This window comes from Pararge aegeria, chromosome 22 (assembly GCF_905163445.1).
Source record: "Pararge aegeria chromosome 22, ilParAegt1.1, whole genome shotgun sequence".
In the NCBI taxonomy this organism is placed as follows: domain Eukaryota; kingdom Metazoa; phylum Arthropoda; class Insecta; order Lepidoptera; family Nymphalidae; genus Pararge; species Pararge aegeria.
This window is the reverse complement of record NC_053201.1, coordinates 1,184,564-1,200,476: the sequence shown is the minus strand read 5'-3', so window position 1 is coordinate 1,200,476 and position 15,913 is coordinate 1,184,564. Positions and strand designations below refer to the sequence as shown.

Genomic DNA, 15,913 nt, shown 5'->3' with positions numbered 1-15,913 from the left:
TGTGTCATGCAAAAACTTATTCAACTCTACATTATTCTACACCAGAATTATCTCACGTATCTCTGTAATACCATTATGTTCTAAGGGGGTCATATGACGTTCCCATATCGCACATACTGGCACAATGACATTGGACGCGTCGTCACGCGTTAGTGACAAAATCGGCATTCCGTCGCGAACGACCACGTAGCGTGACGTGCTACATTGCAGGCCGGGTCAGCTCTATTGGGGGAAACTGTTTTTGCAGCGAAGCTCTAAGACACGTTCGGGATGTAGGGACTTCTATCTCATTTCGTCGTAGCACACGTTAAGGATGTAGAGACTTCTCTCTCCGATTCTGTCGTAACACACGTTTTATGTAGGGACTTTTTTAAATGTATATAGACTAGCACTTGACTGCAATTTCACCTGATGGTAAGAAGAAGATTCACTCTCGATTGAGGGTACTCATATTGTAGGTACTGGGGAAAATAGAAGCCATTCCAGATCCTTGCGGTGCAAATCAGAAACGAAGATGCAAAGCGCTTCGTTCGCGTCTATATATCAATCACGTGCGGATGCATCCTTACGGTGCCTCGTTTTCTGGTACACATTTCAGGATATAAGGATTTTTCTCATAATTTCGTCGTATCACACGTTTGGGATGAAGCGACTTCTCTCTCTCATTTCGTAGTATTCTTATAAATAATGTCACGTTTATGATTATGGATGATGCTCGGAATATGTCATAAGAATTGTTTCCAAGAAACTAAAAGGAGAACGTAATACTCGTATAATAATGTTAGTATTTATGTAATTCCCTTAAGAATTCTGTAATAGTTTCATTGTTATTAGTGCATAATTAGATTACACGTAGAAACGTCTTCGGTCGGTTTATTATCTAACGCGGAATGCTCACGTAACGCACTACGTTTCTTTATCTATTTAACACCCAACTTCTTTGTTTACAGTTATAACTAAACTAAACTTACTAATATTATTATAAATACGAAAGTGCTTTGTCCCGCGTTGCCTTAAATCACAGAGCAGCGGATCGAATTATTTTTTTTACGTAGAGATTGCTTAAGAAGGCTATTTTCGAACCCAGGAAAAATGCACAGTTCCTATGAGTTGTATTTAGTATGAAGAATTTCTATAATAACTTTTTACACGCGCTTACGCTTTTTAATCAATAACATTAGTGGTGGATACGGTTAGCGGTAAGAATATTACACGAAGGCGAAATTATACATTGTTTGTAGGTTGTACTTACATTTTTTTTTCTAATTAATAACTGTGAGAAGCCGTGAACGAGCTGGCTGGCCAATCAATAGCCTACATTAGCCTGCTGCATTAAATCCAACAGTGGACTGTTATGGGCTTCTCCAATGGGATGGCTTGCCCGCAATCACCACTCTGGAAAGACAGGTTGGTTATCGTAGTGGACTCTGCTACCCGTTCTCCGTTATATTCCCTGAGTCGCCTCGTATGTCAACCGCGGAAAGACGGGGGGTGTGACAGCTGTATTCTGATCAGCCGCTTTTATATGGCACGGCATAAAGGAGAACAATAGATACAAAGAGTAATTGTTCGTGTATAAATTAAAAGAATAATAACACATACAAAACTTACACACAAATCTGATGCAGATTAATGCAAAAGAAGCTAAATGTCCACTGACGTGAAACGATGTAAAGTGTGGCCGGGTAGAATGATCTGCTGCGACGTGATGTTGTCCTGGTACCGGCGTTTGCTGCGCGCCGCTAGAGCGGTATTTGGGTCGTGCCCGTAGCAGTATGCCACGCGACTTGGCGGTGTTATTTATATCAATTAACTGCACATCGTCCGATCATTTTTATATCCCACTAACTGTGCCCTGCGGCTTTGTCCGAGTTTACTATTTGTTTGTATCCTTTTAATAACTGCCTTGTTGGGTTAAAGGTAAGCGTTAGCAGATCACGAGGTGCTAGGTTCGACCCGGGTCTCGTCAGTCAAACTCATTCGAATGAAGCAGGCTAGTGAATAAGTATCATTCGCAGCCTATGAACGACCCATACAATACAAGATCAAGAATCATACAATAGACGATTTTAGAGCATTTTTTTTAGAGCATACACCCACCATGCTGCTCCAATGCGGGTTGGTGGGCGCTACTTTTAACTAAATTAACTGATACTAACCAGGACTGACTGCTTTATAACTAATGAGGTACTATGTCAAACGTCAACTGACAGCACCTTACAACTGATAAAACACTTCGACGTTATTCTATTTATTTATTAGGTTCACCAACAGATTATACACTGAAACTAGCTTAAGAACTACAAAATTGAGAAACATAAAGTCGTAGTGTAAACCCAATTACTAGCAAACCGGCATGCAAATCTGAAAAATACACAATTGCGGGTTCACAATGTTACAATGATATTATTGTAGTAATGAAGGAAACACTTGTTACGAAATTGACTCATCATGTCAGCACAATATCAGGTTGCTATTTTATTAGCAGAATTTAAACATTTAGCCATAGACCACAAAAGAAGTTCATTATTTAATACCACGCTTCGGGACAGCCACCAATATAACTTACTGTATAATGAAGTTGAAAACAGAAACAAAAAAATAACTTAAATTAAAACAATACAGAAATGTAGGAGGCAATTATCAACTAGCTGTAGTAAAATATTCCTGCAGAATTTTATTGTATTGCTGAAGAGAACATGAGTGGATCTCGGCACGAGTTGGATAAGCTAATTGTACTCCCGGCAGATCCTAGCCAGGATACTGTGAGCGCCAAAATTCGTTCTATTTGATAGAAGCAGGCGGCGTTACTTTGCGGAAATCCATGATATATTATGAAAATTAAGATAGATAGATAGATAAAGTCTTTATTGCACAAATTAAAAGCGAAAACAAGAAATAACAAAACAATAAAAAAAAAATATATATATATATATATATATATAAGATGCGCAAAGGCGGTCTTATAGCTTTAAGCGATCTCCTCCAGATAACCCTTTATGGTCGAGAATTAGGTTAGGGAAAACGGGATAGTGCAACCAGTGATACAATTAAGTTAAATACATATAATTATAATATATACATACATATGAATATATATAATATATATATATATATATATATATATATATATATATATATATATATATATATATATATAGTAATTAAGCTTAATTTGCTTAAAATTATTCATTGTAAAGTTAAAAATCTCCTGAGGATGCTCCGGTTTACAATTATTCATTGTAAAGTCAACATTTGAAGATGCTCCGGTTTCGTAGCGAAACGTGCGTAGAGGGTAAATTGACGAAGATTCTCCTGCTTTTCGCGCAGTATAACAAATTAAGCTTAATTTTCATAATAAATTCGTTCTATAAAACTTGCCAACAAACTGTTTGAAGTTACTGAGGCGCGCATTTTTACATTTTACGTTTATTTGTAAGACCTTTCCTTAAAGAATGTAAAGGCACAATAGCCAGAAGTTAGCTAGGTTGAAATAGACTCGGTAGCCTCGAAAATTATCGAGCAGCGAATAATTCCACTAATTATGGTCCATACGCTACCGTGCGCCGCCCGAACCGTTATGGGAACGGTAACTCTAGTCGACGTCAGGCCCCTCGTCACTCGTCACACTTCCACAGAGCTCCAGTGAAATTTATAATTATTACTGACCACAACTGCGACTCGCTCACTTGAACTTCTGGTAGCTCAGTGTTTAGGGCCTCCGCTTCCCTTTAGAGAGGATCTTGTTTGATCCCCGGCACGCATCACTAACTTTTCGGAGTTATGTGCGTTTTTAACTACAAAAGCAACTTAAAGTGTTGGTAGCTCAGTGGCTAGGGCCTCCCCTTACCGCTGAGATGTATAATTTGGTAATAATGACATTAAAATTGAATTACTAGACTATACCATGTAATAAATTGGACAAAAAATATTGTTTATTGTGGTAAAATTTAATGTAAACCATTGTATCCCATTTTGTAGCTGATTGTAATATTGCACAATTTAAATTGACTATACAACACCTTGTATACTTACAAACTGGCAATAAAGATATATCATTATTATTATTATTTCCTTTAGAGAAGATCTAGTTCGATCCACGCATAACTTTTCGGAGTTATGTACGTTTTTAGTTGCAGCAATTAATATATTAGTTGCTTTAACGGTGAAAGAAAACATCGTGAGAAAACCTACTGCCTGAGAGTTCTACATAATGGCCAGCGTGTTAGTTTACCGCCTAAATACTTCTAAATATGAGAGGAGAACCGTGCCTTGCAGGGAATTACATACTCCTTTTAGAGTCAGTAATGTTACTATCGTGTCTGTGGCGAAATTAACAAGCCAAGGGCAAAGCTAGTATTTTAATAAAAGGTATATCTCGTAAAGATACTACTAATTAGTTTAATAGTGTCTAGGATAAGGTCACTTCACTTTATTTAGGACATAAACTGGACTCATTCAACGCTATAAATCATACGAAGAGGCTCTTAACTGAGTGCAGAAGGCTTCTAAATATAACAACATTATGGTCGTAGAGATAAAATGGGTAATGTCCCAGCTGAGATGCGATCTAAGGCCTTGTTCACAATAAAAGTCTCGGCTTCTTTTGACGGCCGATTGGCGCTTTGGGCAGCGACCCTGCTTTCTGAGTCCAAGGCCGTGGGTTCGATTCCCACTACTGGAAAATGCTTGTGTGATAAACATGAAAATTTGACAGTGTCGGGGTGTTTATATGTATATTATAAGTATTTATGTATATTATTCATAACAATATTCCTCAGTCATCTAAGTACCTATAACACAAGCTACGCTTACTTTGGGGCTAGATGGAGATGTGTGAATTGTCGAAGTATATTTATTTATTTATTCTTTATCTTCAGAAGAAAGGTATAACTTACTCTAATTTGTTCATATATGTAATGGCTATATTAATTTAATGATTGGATTGGTAATGTCACATAGGAATAAGTTGGATAAGTAAATAAGAGTTACTTAAGTTTATATATAGAGTAACTAAGTTTAAAGTAAAGACAAATAGTTTATTGTGATAATAGACCAATATGGAATCGACGATGGACATGTAATACAGAACGGGAAAAAATCAAGCTATTAAAATAATGTTAAATATTAAATTCAATTTTCCAATATTTGAGTTGGTGGCTAGAGGTGGTGGAAGAAGTCGACCCCTTTAAACGTGGCAACGCTTGATATAGTGAACAAATTTGTTTAATTTTCATCTGTCATTTCAACAGTGTTTCAAAAAAAACTGAAAAAATATGAAAACGACTCTAAGGTCTAAAGAGTCACCTATGTCTGGCCCCGGGCTTGTTACAGATAAAACGAAGCATAGTTATAGCCTGACAACTCTTGACTTTGACTAAGCAAAACTTGACTGCTCAAATCCCTGACTCCACAATATCGTCGAACATTAAGAACTATAGAAATCTGTTTGCAACAGGGAATTCCCCGTCCATAAGTCATAGTGCATACGGGGCCTTAAGGCAGTGTGTTTACAAGATCAAGGATTAAAGACGTGTCAACATCAAGCACGGCGTGTTTACTCCGCGACAGGACGGACTCACAGCTTGTTGTTCCACAGCTATTTATTACGCCTGCTTAGCTAAAATCTGGATAGGCTAAGGTTTGGTACAGGTGAATCATGAATAATAAAATAAAATAAATATACGCACATCGCCATCTAGTCCCAAAGTAAGTGTACCTTGTGTTATGGATACTAAGATAGCTGATGAATTTTTTTATGAATATGATACACATAAATACTTATAATATACAGATAAACACCCAGACAATGAAAAACAATCATGTTAATCACACAAACATTTTCCAGTTGTGAGAATCGAACCCACGGCCTTGGTCTCAGAAAGCAGTCAGTCACTCAGAAAGTAAATGATGTATCTACTTACCCAGACAAATCCAATAACGGTAATCGGTTTAAAAGTTATTTGAATAGATTTAACACCTCTGAAAAGACTGAACCTATTCCGACGGAAGTGTGTCAGTTAGGTAACAAAAACACAAATGCTAATATACTTTTACGCTTTACTCCGATTATTGGAAAATCAGAAAAATTCCCCCGAAACAGTTTGTGTGCTGTTAGAAATTTGTGTGAATGAGTGGCTGATTGCTATTCAATCTCAATAATTAACCTCGCAGTGTGGTGACAGCAGATCAGTATACAGATGTCACCGAGATTCTTCTTCCCATGATGCGACTAAGGAAACAACGGAGAGTCAGCAGAAGCATTCTCTTTGGTACTACTACCATCTACTGTGATCAGAAACCCTTCTGCCCAGCGTGTTAATTATGAGCGAATCCTCCCCTTGGGAGACATCTTAAGCCAGCAGTAGAGTTGTATTTAAATAACATTTCACTTCAAGGAGGAATTAGGGTTTATCACAGGCTATAAATTGCTACTTTAACTACTTAGTTTAACAGAATCGACGCTGTCCTCGCTTCTTTTCTTCAACTTTTCCGCCATCTTTGTTATCAACAGCGTACAAACTGTAAGGCGCTAGCAGATTATCTAGATTATAAAAAAACTTATGTTTTTCAGTGAAAGTTTAATAACATGGGTATCTCGCCGGAAGCCGAGAGTTCCCAATAAATTATCGGTGTTAAAAACTATTGTTTAAACCACAGATGATGGAAAGCGTTATGGCGAGGCGGCAACTTTTCACTCTCAGGGCCTTCCAGCTCCTTTAAAATGGCGCACATTACCGCAGCCCCGCTCTCGTCCGATTGTCGTTTAAATGCTGCATTCAAACTACGCAATGTTGTTGACAGATTGCTGTAGTTTAGCTGTTACTTGTAAAAAAAGGCTATTCTCTGGAAGGAAATACTCGTATTTTAAAAAAACACACAATATCCACGAAGAGAAACGAATTCATTACATCCCAGAAAGGCTAGCATGGGCAGGAGACAATTATCTCCCCGTGGAAAGGATAAAAATTTATCTTCTCTCACAGCTTGATCAACTCTCAGAGCCTTGCCGCAGAAGTGGAAATAATACCCAAATAATAAACGGGGGTCTTCTTCAATTCCATGTTCCCGTGCTTCAGCGAGTGGACACATTAATTGCCTCCTGCCTGTGCTAGCCCTGCTGTCGTTTAAATGTATTCAAAATGCGCAGTGTAGTTGACACATTACCCTGAACTGTCACTTTAATGTATGAATAAAGATAGTTTTCTTAAATTTACTGAATTCGTACTCAAACTTAGAAAATTCAACAAAATTTCCACTAAGACTAATGAATTCCTTACCTTCCTAGTTAATGTGTTATGGTAAGTCCCAACTCCACGTTCTTGCAGTTGTACCTATACTTTATAATGTCGCACATTAGTGCAGCGTCGCTTGTCCGATTGTTGTCTAAATGCTGCTTACAAACTGCGCAATGATGTTGACAGATTACCCCGTGTTGTCGTTTCGTTGTTACTTGTATAAATAAGGCTAGTTCTCTAAAAGGAAATACTCGTATCAAAAGACTCAAGAACCTTTAATATGTTGTCATGAACAGAAACATCAACCTGTGTGTAAGGATACGATGAATAAATGATTCTTTGCCTCCTTATTTAATGTATAATAGTAACTCCACGACCTTGCAGCTGTACCTACTCCTTTAGAATCGCAAATATCGACGCAATGATTTTCATTCATTATTCTGAGGTTTAAATGCTGCATTCAAATGGGTCAGTCATGTTGACATATTACCCTGAGTTGTCATGTATTTAGACCAGTTTAAAAGGAAATACTCATCTTAAGTTGTAGTTGTAGTCAAAAATTGAAAACGTGTGAACAAGAATTTATAATTAATTCCTTACGTATACTTTGTCGTTGCAGTACAAAAAGTTGTATTTATAACATATACATTCAAAAATTAAGAAACCCCCGACTCACAATATGGCGTAAAGTCCAGCCCTTTTACTTGACTTCAACTTTGATTTAACTTCTCACATATTGAGAGAGTTGGGAAAAAAATGTAATGCGCCATTTCTTGGCATCGGAGTGCAAACATAGCAAACATAGCTAAGCCCCAAACAGCCTGTCAGTCATGTCACAGACAGACACACACAGACACGTCGAACTTATAACAACCCGTGGTTCCAGTGTCGGGGCTTAAAAAGCAAAAAAATAAACATTAGAAATGACATGTCGAAAATTTGAATCGATGTTATTATATGGATTAATTTAATTGGGAACAAAAAAAAAAATTATGATATAGTATCGCCTTTTAATCCTAAGGTTGATTAATTAGCCTTTAACTAGTTTTACTTGATTAAGACTCAATCAATCAAAAACACTTAATTGCACACAAAAAAGCAGTAAGTAGATTATTAGTAACAAAAAGTATACCGGTTGGTTTGGACGTATGCTTCTCAGATCAGGGCCCGTTTGGAAGCGAACTTACCCGACTCTTACCCACCTTGATGTTCAAAGCCCCGTTCGGTGTCCCGCAAGGCACATTTTAATACCACTGTTCCATACATAAACTCCGCAACAACGCTATATTAAATAAAGTAAGTACCTACACTAAAAATTTTACGTCTTCATCTGATCTTTATGCGTTACATATCGTTTATTACTGTTTAAAACACAAGTGTGTCACGAACGCCTAACTGTACTGTAATCTCCGTTAAATAGGCACAGATTTGAATACTCTTGGTAATTCCTAAGGCTTTGTACAGGCGGCGCAAAATACAATGTGTAAATATAGAACTAACTGCATAACCAGACTTTGGACTTACTCAGCTCTAATCTAGAGCTATACAGAGTATATTAGAGATATGTGTAATATATACTTCATTAATTTAAGGAATTCAAATATCTTTGCCTTAAACGGTGAAAGAAAAGCATCGTGAGGAATCCTACATACCTGTGAAGAGTCCTCCATATATTTCTCCAAGGCGTGTGAAGTCTACCAATCCGCACTTGGCCAGCGTGGTAAATTTCGGCCTAAACCCTTCTCATTCTGAGATTAGATCCATGGCATGTAGTGACCCATAAAGGTGTTGATGCTGATAATGCCAAGTTCGATACAATAATAAAAAGGCTTTTGCTAAAACGCTTGACAAAACCGCATGTTTCTTTTTAGTTTTCTTACTTGTCCTCCGAGAGTGAGTGTTAGCCATTGGCCCAGTTATGATATTCCCCAGTTATAAGCCTGCACTGCACATCCAAATAGGAGCAGCGTGGTTTAACCTCTAAACTCCCAACACCTATGAGATTGGGGGCAAGCTCACAGCATCGGACTGTCAATAGACAAAGATGATATTGGATAGAAGCAGGCGTTACTTTGCGGAAATCCATAATATATTATGAAAATAAAGCTTAATTTGCTATACTCCGCGAACAGCAGCAGAATCTGTAAGATGTAATTTATAATTACTTCAATCCGTTTACTCCACGCCAAACAGATCCTCAGCTCCTCCCTTGCAATTGGTATAGCAAATTAAGCTTAATTTTCATAATTGACTAAGACGATGTAAATCGGACGCCGCTTGTACATACGACATCGTTACCAATTTATGAGTTATTGGCTCTGATTTAAACTCGATCATCGTTCGAATTGCAGAAACGTGACAGTCGCGATGATATTATACAAGATTAGCATCGGTTACCAATAACAGATGTACTTTGTACAAGTAATGCTGGAAATTGAAATAGTGATCCGTTTAATTTATATTTAACTACCTTTTTTTTTTGCTATTTTAATTTTACAAAGTAAGAAACGATATCAATGTTTTATTTCTTTAGCAAAACCAATGGTGAACCAACCTTTGCTAAGAAGAGCAAATTAAAATCATTTCTATTATACAAAAGGGTCATAAATCGCCACCAACACTTCCCATCGTTATTCCAGCGACGTGAGCATTAAAGATTCCACGTTCGACGCCCGGTCGAGGCAATCTTGAATCTTGATAGACTTACAGACGAAAGGTAGGATTATCTATGTCGATAAAACCTTATTTGACATTTGATAAGGAAGTGAGAAGTTCAGTAATGATCTCTAAACAAAAGAGGTTTAATCGTAATGACACTATTGAATGGATCTTTTATACCTTGTATGGAAAATTGTTGCGAAAGTTTAATGCTTTTTACATCTATTTTGAGTTTTTTAATGGTGAGTCCATAGAATATAGAAATTCTATTGGGAGTTCTACGATCTATGGTGGTTCTAAGTAAGGAAGGGTTTCTATGGTCAACTAATGAACGTGAATTACCATCCTAAACTCTAACTGCGATTAAAGACAAATTATGCATGCAACAGCTAAAATAACTTAGTAAACCTAATATGCACTAAAAGTTATTATTTGTTGCTAATGTTAAAAATGATTCCAGGCGCATTATTTGATGAAGCCATTACAATGATTTCTCTATTTATTTATTTTTTAAAACGGTGATAGCCTATTAGGTGAGACTTCAGCATCCCTTTTTGGGAGACCGAGGTCGATCCCCGCCCGCCTGTGTATCATTTCGGAGGTATGTGCGTTTTGAATCAAAAAATAATTTGCTTTAAGGGTGAAAGTAACCAGCATACCTGAGAGTTCAACGTCTCAAAAGCGTATGAACCAATCATACCTATATACATAACTAAGAAAAGTTAGAGGGGCGTGCTGGGATTCGAACTCGCCCCCCCTAAAGTCAAGTCGAAGTCCTACCCACAAGGCTATCACCACTTCCATAGATTTCCATCTTGGGAAGGATAAATTGTATTTTCCTTTGCCTTATTTTTTTGAAAATTTGGTTAAACTACCAAAACAAATCGTATCCTTCAAGTTCATTGAAATACTGCTGACAGCCAGATGTTATCCGTTTACCTAAATTATTCCATTTCATTCCTTCATCCAAATATTTACAGAATTCATTCTTGTTTTTCACAAAAAACACATGTTATTCATTCATTGGCAAAAATAGGTCGAGCAAACCTCGGCTGCACGTAAACAAATACCCAAGTTACGTTAGTACTGCCCACGTTAATTTGAGCACAGAGTTCTTTGTACGGCTGTGTAGAAAATAGCATGACTAACTGTACTCCATAATTTCCGAGATGAAATGTACAGATGTTGCTTGTTTAATTGTAAGGTACATTTATTTCGGAGATAAGATATTATAATACGACGGTATTTCCACGGCAATTAGGTACCCCGACTTGTAGAAACATCCACTTTACTGCGATCCATCTTTATCTATACTTATACTACAACTGTAACGGGTTAAATTGTAGACATTGAAGATTTTTTTTTTTGGAGTATCATATAGTTCTTAATATAAAAAATGCGAAAGTGTGTCGGTTTGTTAGTTACCTCTCTTCTTCTCACTGGGCCATTTTCGCCACGTAAGCTATCCGCTTTACGTCGAACTTTTCCCAGTTGAGCTTGCTACTACAGCCATCCAAGCTCGTTCTACAAGCCTATCGGGCCGCCCAGGTTGCCCAGGACTTCTGGAAATCTGTCTAGGGATACCAGGTAGATTTTGGGTTAGTCTGCACTGCAGCATCACGCGCGTTGGTGTTTCATCCGCCTCTCTTACAGTAGTGTAGGTAGATCGAGAGAAGGTAATTATTTTATCAATTTAGGGTCTAGTTTCTCTACAGCTTTTTTTTTAAATATATAGACAAGTTCTTAACTGTAATCACACCTGATGGTAAGTGATGATGCAGCTTAAGATAGGCGCGCTTGCCTAGACGATGCCTATTCACTCTTGATTTTTAGGTACCCAGATTATGGGTATCGGGAAGGCGGAAGATGGGAGGGCATTCCAGGCCTTTGCGGTGCGGATCAGAAAGGAAGAAGCAAAACGCTGCGTACGTGTGTGTGTACGTACTTTAGCTTATAAATTTAGTGTGATCTTATAGAGATAGCTTGCATGAGACATAAAATAGGATAATTTCAAGAATAGGGAAATAAATAAACATAATAAACGCGGGCTATGTCGTGGTTCACAGCGGCATATAGGAATGAATAAAAATAGTTACAAATTTATCTTAAAAACTATATTTTTTTAACTTTAATAAAGAATAACGACATCACATCTTAATAAAACAATTAACGCTCTGTTTAACGCAACATAAAAGTAATTTGAATGCCCAAGTAGGCTACGTACATACCTAGTTATCTAAAAAACCTTTTATTCAAGCTTGATAAATCATTATTTTAATTGATAGAAACAAAATACGTAAATTTACCAGGGGAAAAAATGCCAACGTTATCTCTAACGTAATTTTGACTTTTTCGACATTTACTGAGTAAACTGGATGTTTAAAAAAAAAAAAAAAAAAAACTTGTGAATACTAATGTTTCCAAAAGTTAAAGGTTCTATGAGTCGTCGATTTTATTATTTTAATTTTTATGATGAATTTGACGACTCCTAGAATGCAACGGAAAATGCAAAAAAGTAACAGTGTGATTACCTAGAGTAGCCTACTTATTTGACGGTGATATATTCGTTACTGTGATACCCTAAACCTAAAGAAAAAAAACCAAGCGCAACAAACTGAGGCGGGGTTTTTTTTTCTCTACCTTACCGCCAATTAATATTTAGCTATGAAGTTAGAGCAATTCTCACTCAAGCTTTTTTTATCGTTTTGTATCGTTTTACTTGTTTACAGCAACCCTGTGAACAACGAGTGAGTCCTCCATTTTAGTTTATCGCAGTGCATTGCCCTTGAAAGTTTATTTTGACGGCTAAATCCGTGCGCCATACGGCTGCCTTCACGGTAACATACCTCTGAATATTATCAACATCTGCCGAGTACCGGGTAGGGCTGCCATCTTGGCTTGCTTACATTCAAACAATTATCATCATATTGATCACAAATACAATTAGTCCTTGTTTCAATTAGACTTAAGAACGAAAGAACCGACTACCCATGTGTGTAATCTTTTTTGTTTACGTCAGTAAGTTTCAATTAATATATATATAATATTTATATTTATATATAATACTTATATACCTCCATATGTCATTGTTATATGATACGTTCATAATATAGGGGTTTGTAGGTAGACATTAAAAGTATACTTCAATCTTTTCTGATTAGTCCTTATAAATTGGACCATTTAGTATCCAGCTATAACTCATTCTTGTAAATGTTGTGAGTTGATTCCTTTATACTAAACTAGATTTAACAGGCTTTTTTCAAATATTATGTCTGTTTGTTGTAACTCTACCATCTATTTGGAATATATATTTCGATATAAAGAAGCTGGACTCAGTAGTGGCTGTTTATAAAGGTCTTGTATCGCATCCTAACTATTTTAATCTGATATATTTTTGGTTGGGTAATATCTTAGAAGATAATTATCTGTTTTTAAATATAAGTTGTATTTGTTATTTGAGGTTAACAACCCAGAGATTAACAGCTTTCCGCTGAGTTCCGAATTTCATCTCCGTTTTTCATCTTCGAATATTTTCATCAGACACTTACAATGAGCAATTTAAAAAGACGAGTCTCCCCGGTTAAACTTTGAAAAAGATATAAGATTAACATAGCATAACAAGAACACGCGTTGGATTGATATTTTTTTAATAAGATTTAGATTAGTGGCAACCCTAACGCCGATACCATTCATTTACTTCAGTACCGGCCGAGTTTTCAATCGATGTCTGTTGCTGAAAATATCTGTAAAAGTAATAGGAACCAGAGAGGTCTAAACGCGGATGTTTGATCTAGATTCAGTTTATTGGGAAAATGTGCCTACGCAGTGGTCGGTACGTTTGTGTTGTGGTGAACTATAAACTGTAATTCGAAGTACATAAATGTCCAGTACACTGACAAACGTGCTGCTATAAAGTCTAAAATAACTCGTTGGGCAAAATACCACGCTGTTGTAGTTTGTTGATCAAAGGCTGATTTTTAAAACATTAACTGAGGAAATTATTTGAAGTATTGATCGTTGTGATGGTAGTAAACAGTAAAGCCGAGATAGCACAGTCCGAAGTCCTACCCGACTTCGGATTAATTTTCGGAGTGTCGAGTTCGAATCCCAGCACGCACCTCTTACTTCTCTACATTACTTACGTTGTAAGTAATTAAAATGTCACTTGCTTCAACGGTGAAGGAAAACATCGTGAGGAAACCTTCATGCCTGAAAGTTCTCAAAGCGGAATCAACCAATCCGCACTGGGCCAGTGTGGTGGACTACGGCTTAAACCCTTCTCATTGTGGAAGGAGAACCCTGTAGTAAGTCGGTAATAGGGTGAATATGATGATGAAATGTTGATTGACAGCTGTTGTATTGAGATATATATCAAGCTACATAGAAGCTTAAATTTTATAAGAAGCGAAACCACGTTTTCCAAATGAGAATTAAATAAAAAATCATTAATACGGGGAAATATAGGTAACATAGATTCATGGAAAACATAAAACTCTAGACGGACATCGGTTGTTATATACTTCTACGGCTTACTAACCATTTCTTAATGCAATCTTATTTTCACAGTTTAATATCATACCTTATTTTCCTGAAAATAAGGATTATTATTCTAAAGACGTCAACAATAATTAAGTAATACCAACTGCCTTAAGCGATTGTATGAAGCCCTCAGTTCGGAGTAAAACCAGTGTAAACCTGTTATAAAAAAGTATAATTAGGATGAACTCTATGAAAACAAGAAACAATAGTTAGTTCCCACACTAAATCCTTTCTCTGCGCCTACCATCGCGTGATGTCTGTCCGTTAAACTGTAGCATTACACACCAAGTTACTACACCTTTTAACTACACCACGTGAAACTATTCCGGGCTAATTGTTGTAATGGAGACCTCAAATATAACTGCGCTAATAAAAGTTAAACTGTAGAGTTTAACTTCATTAAACAACATACCTACTGCGTTTAAGAAGAATAATGGGTACTTCGCGATACCGGCCTTTTACCAGATTGCGTGGAGTATTCTATTACTTATTGTTTTATTTCAAGTGCAACTACGAGACGTCCTATGTTAGATTTCCGAGTTCGGACCTTTAGTATTTATTTATCATCATCATTACCATCAAATTGTATGTCTGGTGAGACGCTTCGGCCGTGGCTAGTTACCAACCTACCGATATAGACGTGCCGCTATGCGAATGAGCATTCCGGTACGATATTGCGTAAAAACCGCCTAAATATGGGTTAATTAACTGAAATCCCTAGTTTGGAGTGTTTCTTATGTTACCCGATGACTTGTTTGGGGATCTTGATTTGTCTCGATTACTATTAGCAATATGTTCTAGATTTTGTTCTGTGTTCAAGTACGTATCCTTCAAACTGAGATTCAAGCGGTTTTTAATTGTTTTATTGCGTGCTCTTTCGGATAGTGATGTTTTCGTTTGTTGTATCTTGCTTTTTAAACGGGGGATACATGCATTCATTGCACTTCCAACTTTGCTTTAGTTTAACATTCATTGATTTATACTTTTGCGAAGAAACATTGAAACAAACATTATGGTAGGTTTTCGTGCATTGTTTGAATGTAAGAATATTCTTATCCAGTAGTGTGCAACATTTCTTACAAGTCTTTTTTTTATTCTTTGAAGTAGAATTCATATTGACATATATTTTTAATTGCAGTTACAAATTTTAAGGAGAGAAGAAAAAAATAATAATAATAAAATAAAACGTGGCCTGGCTTGGGGTTTGAACTCACGTCTCAATCCGCTTATTGCAGAGGCTAGCCGACAGACCTACGATACGTTCTGTTAAAATAGTCACTGTGTTTAACTAGTTTTCTATAGAACTCCTTCACCGATGGACCGGTAATTAATTTTATTTTAAATGTACCTTCAAATATCATTGTTAACGTATATAAACACAGTAGAAATTAACATATATTTTGTGTCCCATTTCACTGTTTTAGATTGAAGACAGACTGTTTGTGCCTTTTGAAACAGGGAAAACATTGAAGATGTTT

At 36.7% G+C, this 15,913-nt stretch overlaps 1 protein-coding gene across 2 annotated transcripts in view; it reads left to right on the top strand.

Annotated features, from left to right (window-relative positions):
- Window positions 1–15,913, top strand: part of LOC120633916 (LIM domain only protein 7) — a 236,275-nt gene that overhangs the window by 63,592 nt on the left and 156,770 nt on the right. The window lies entirely within an intron of this gene.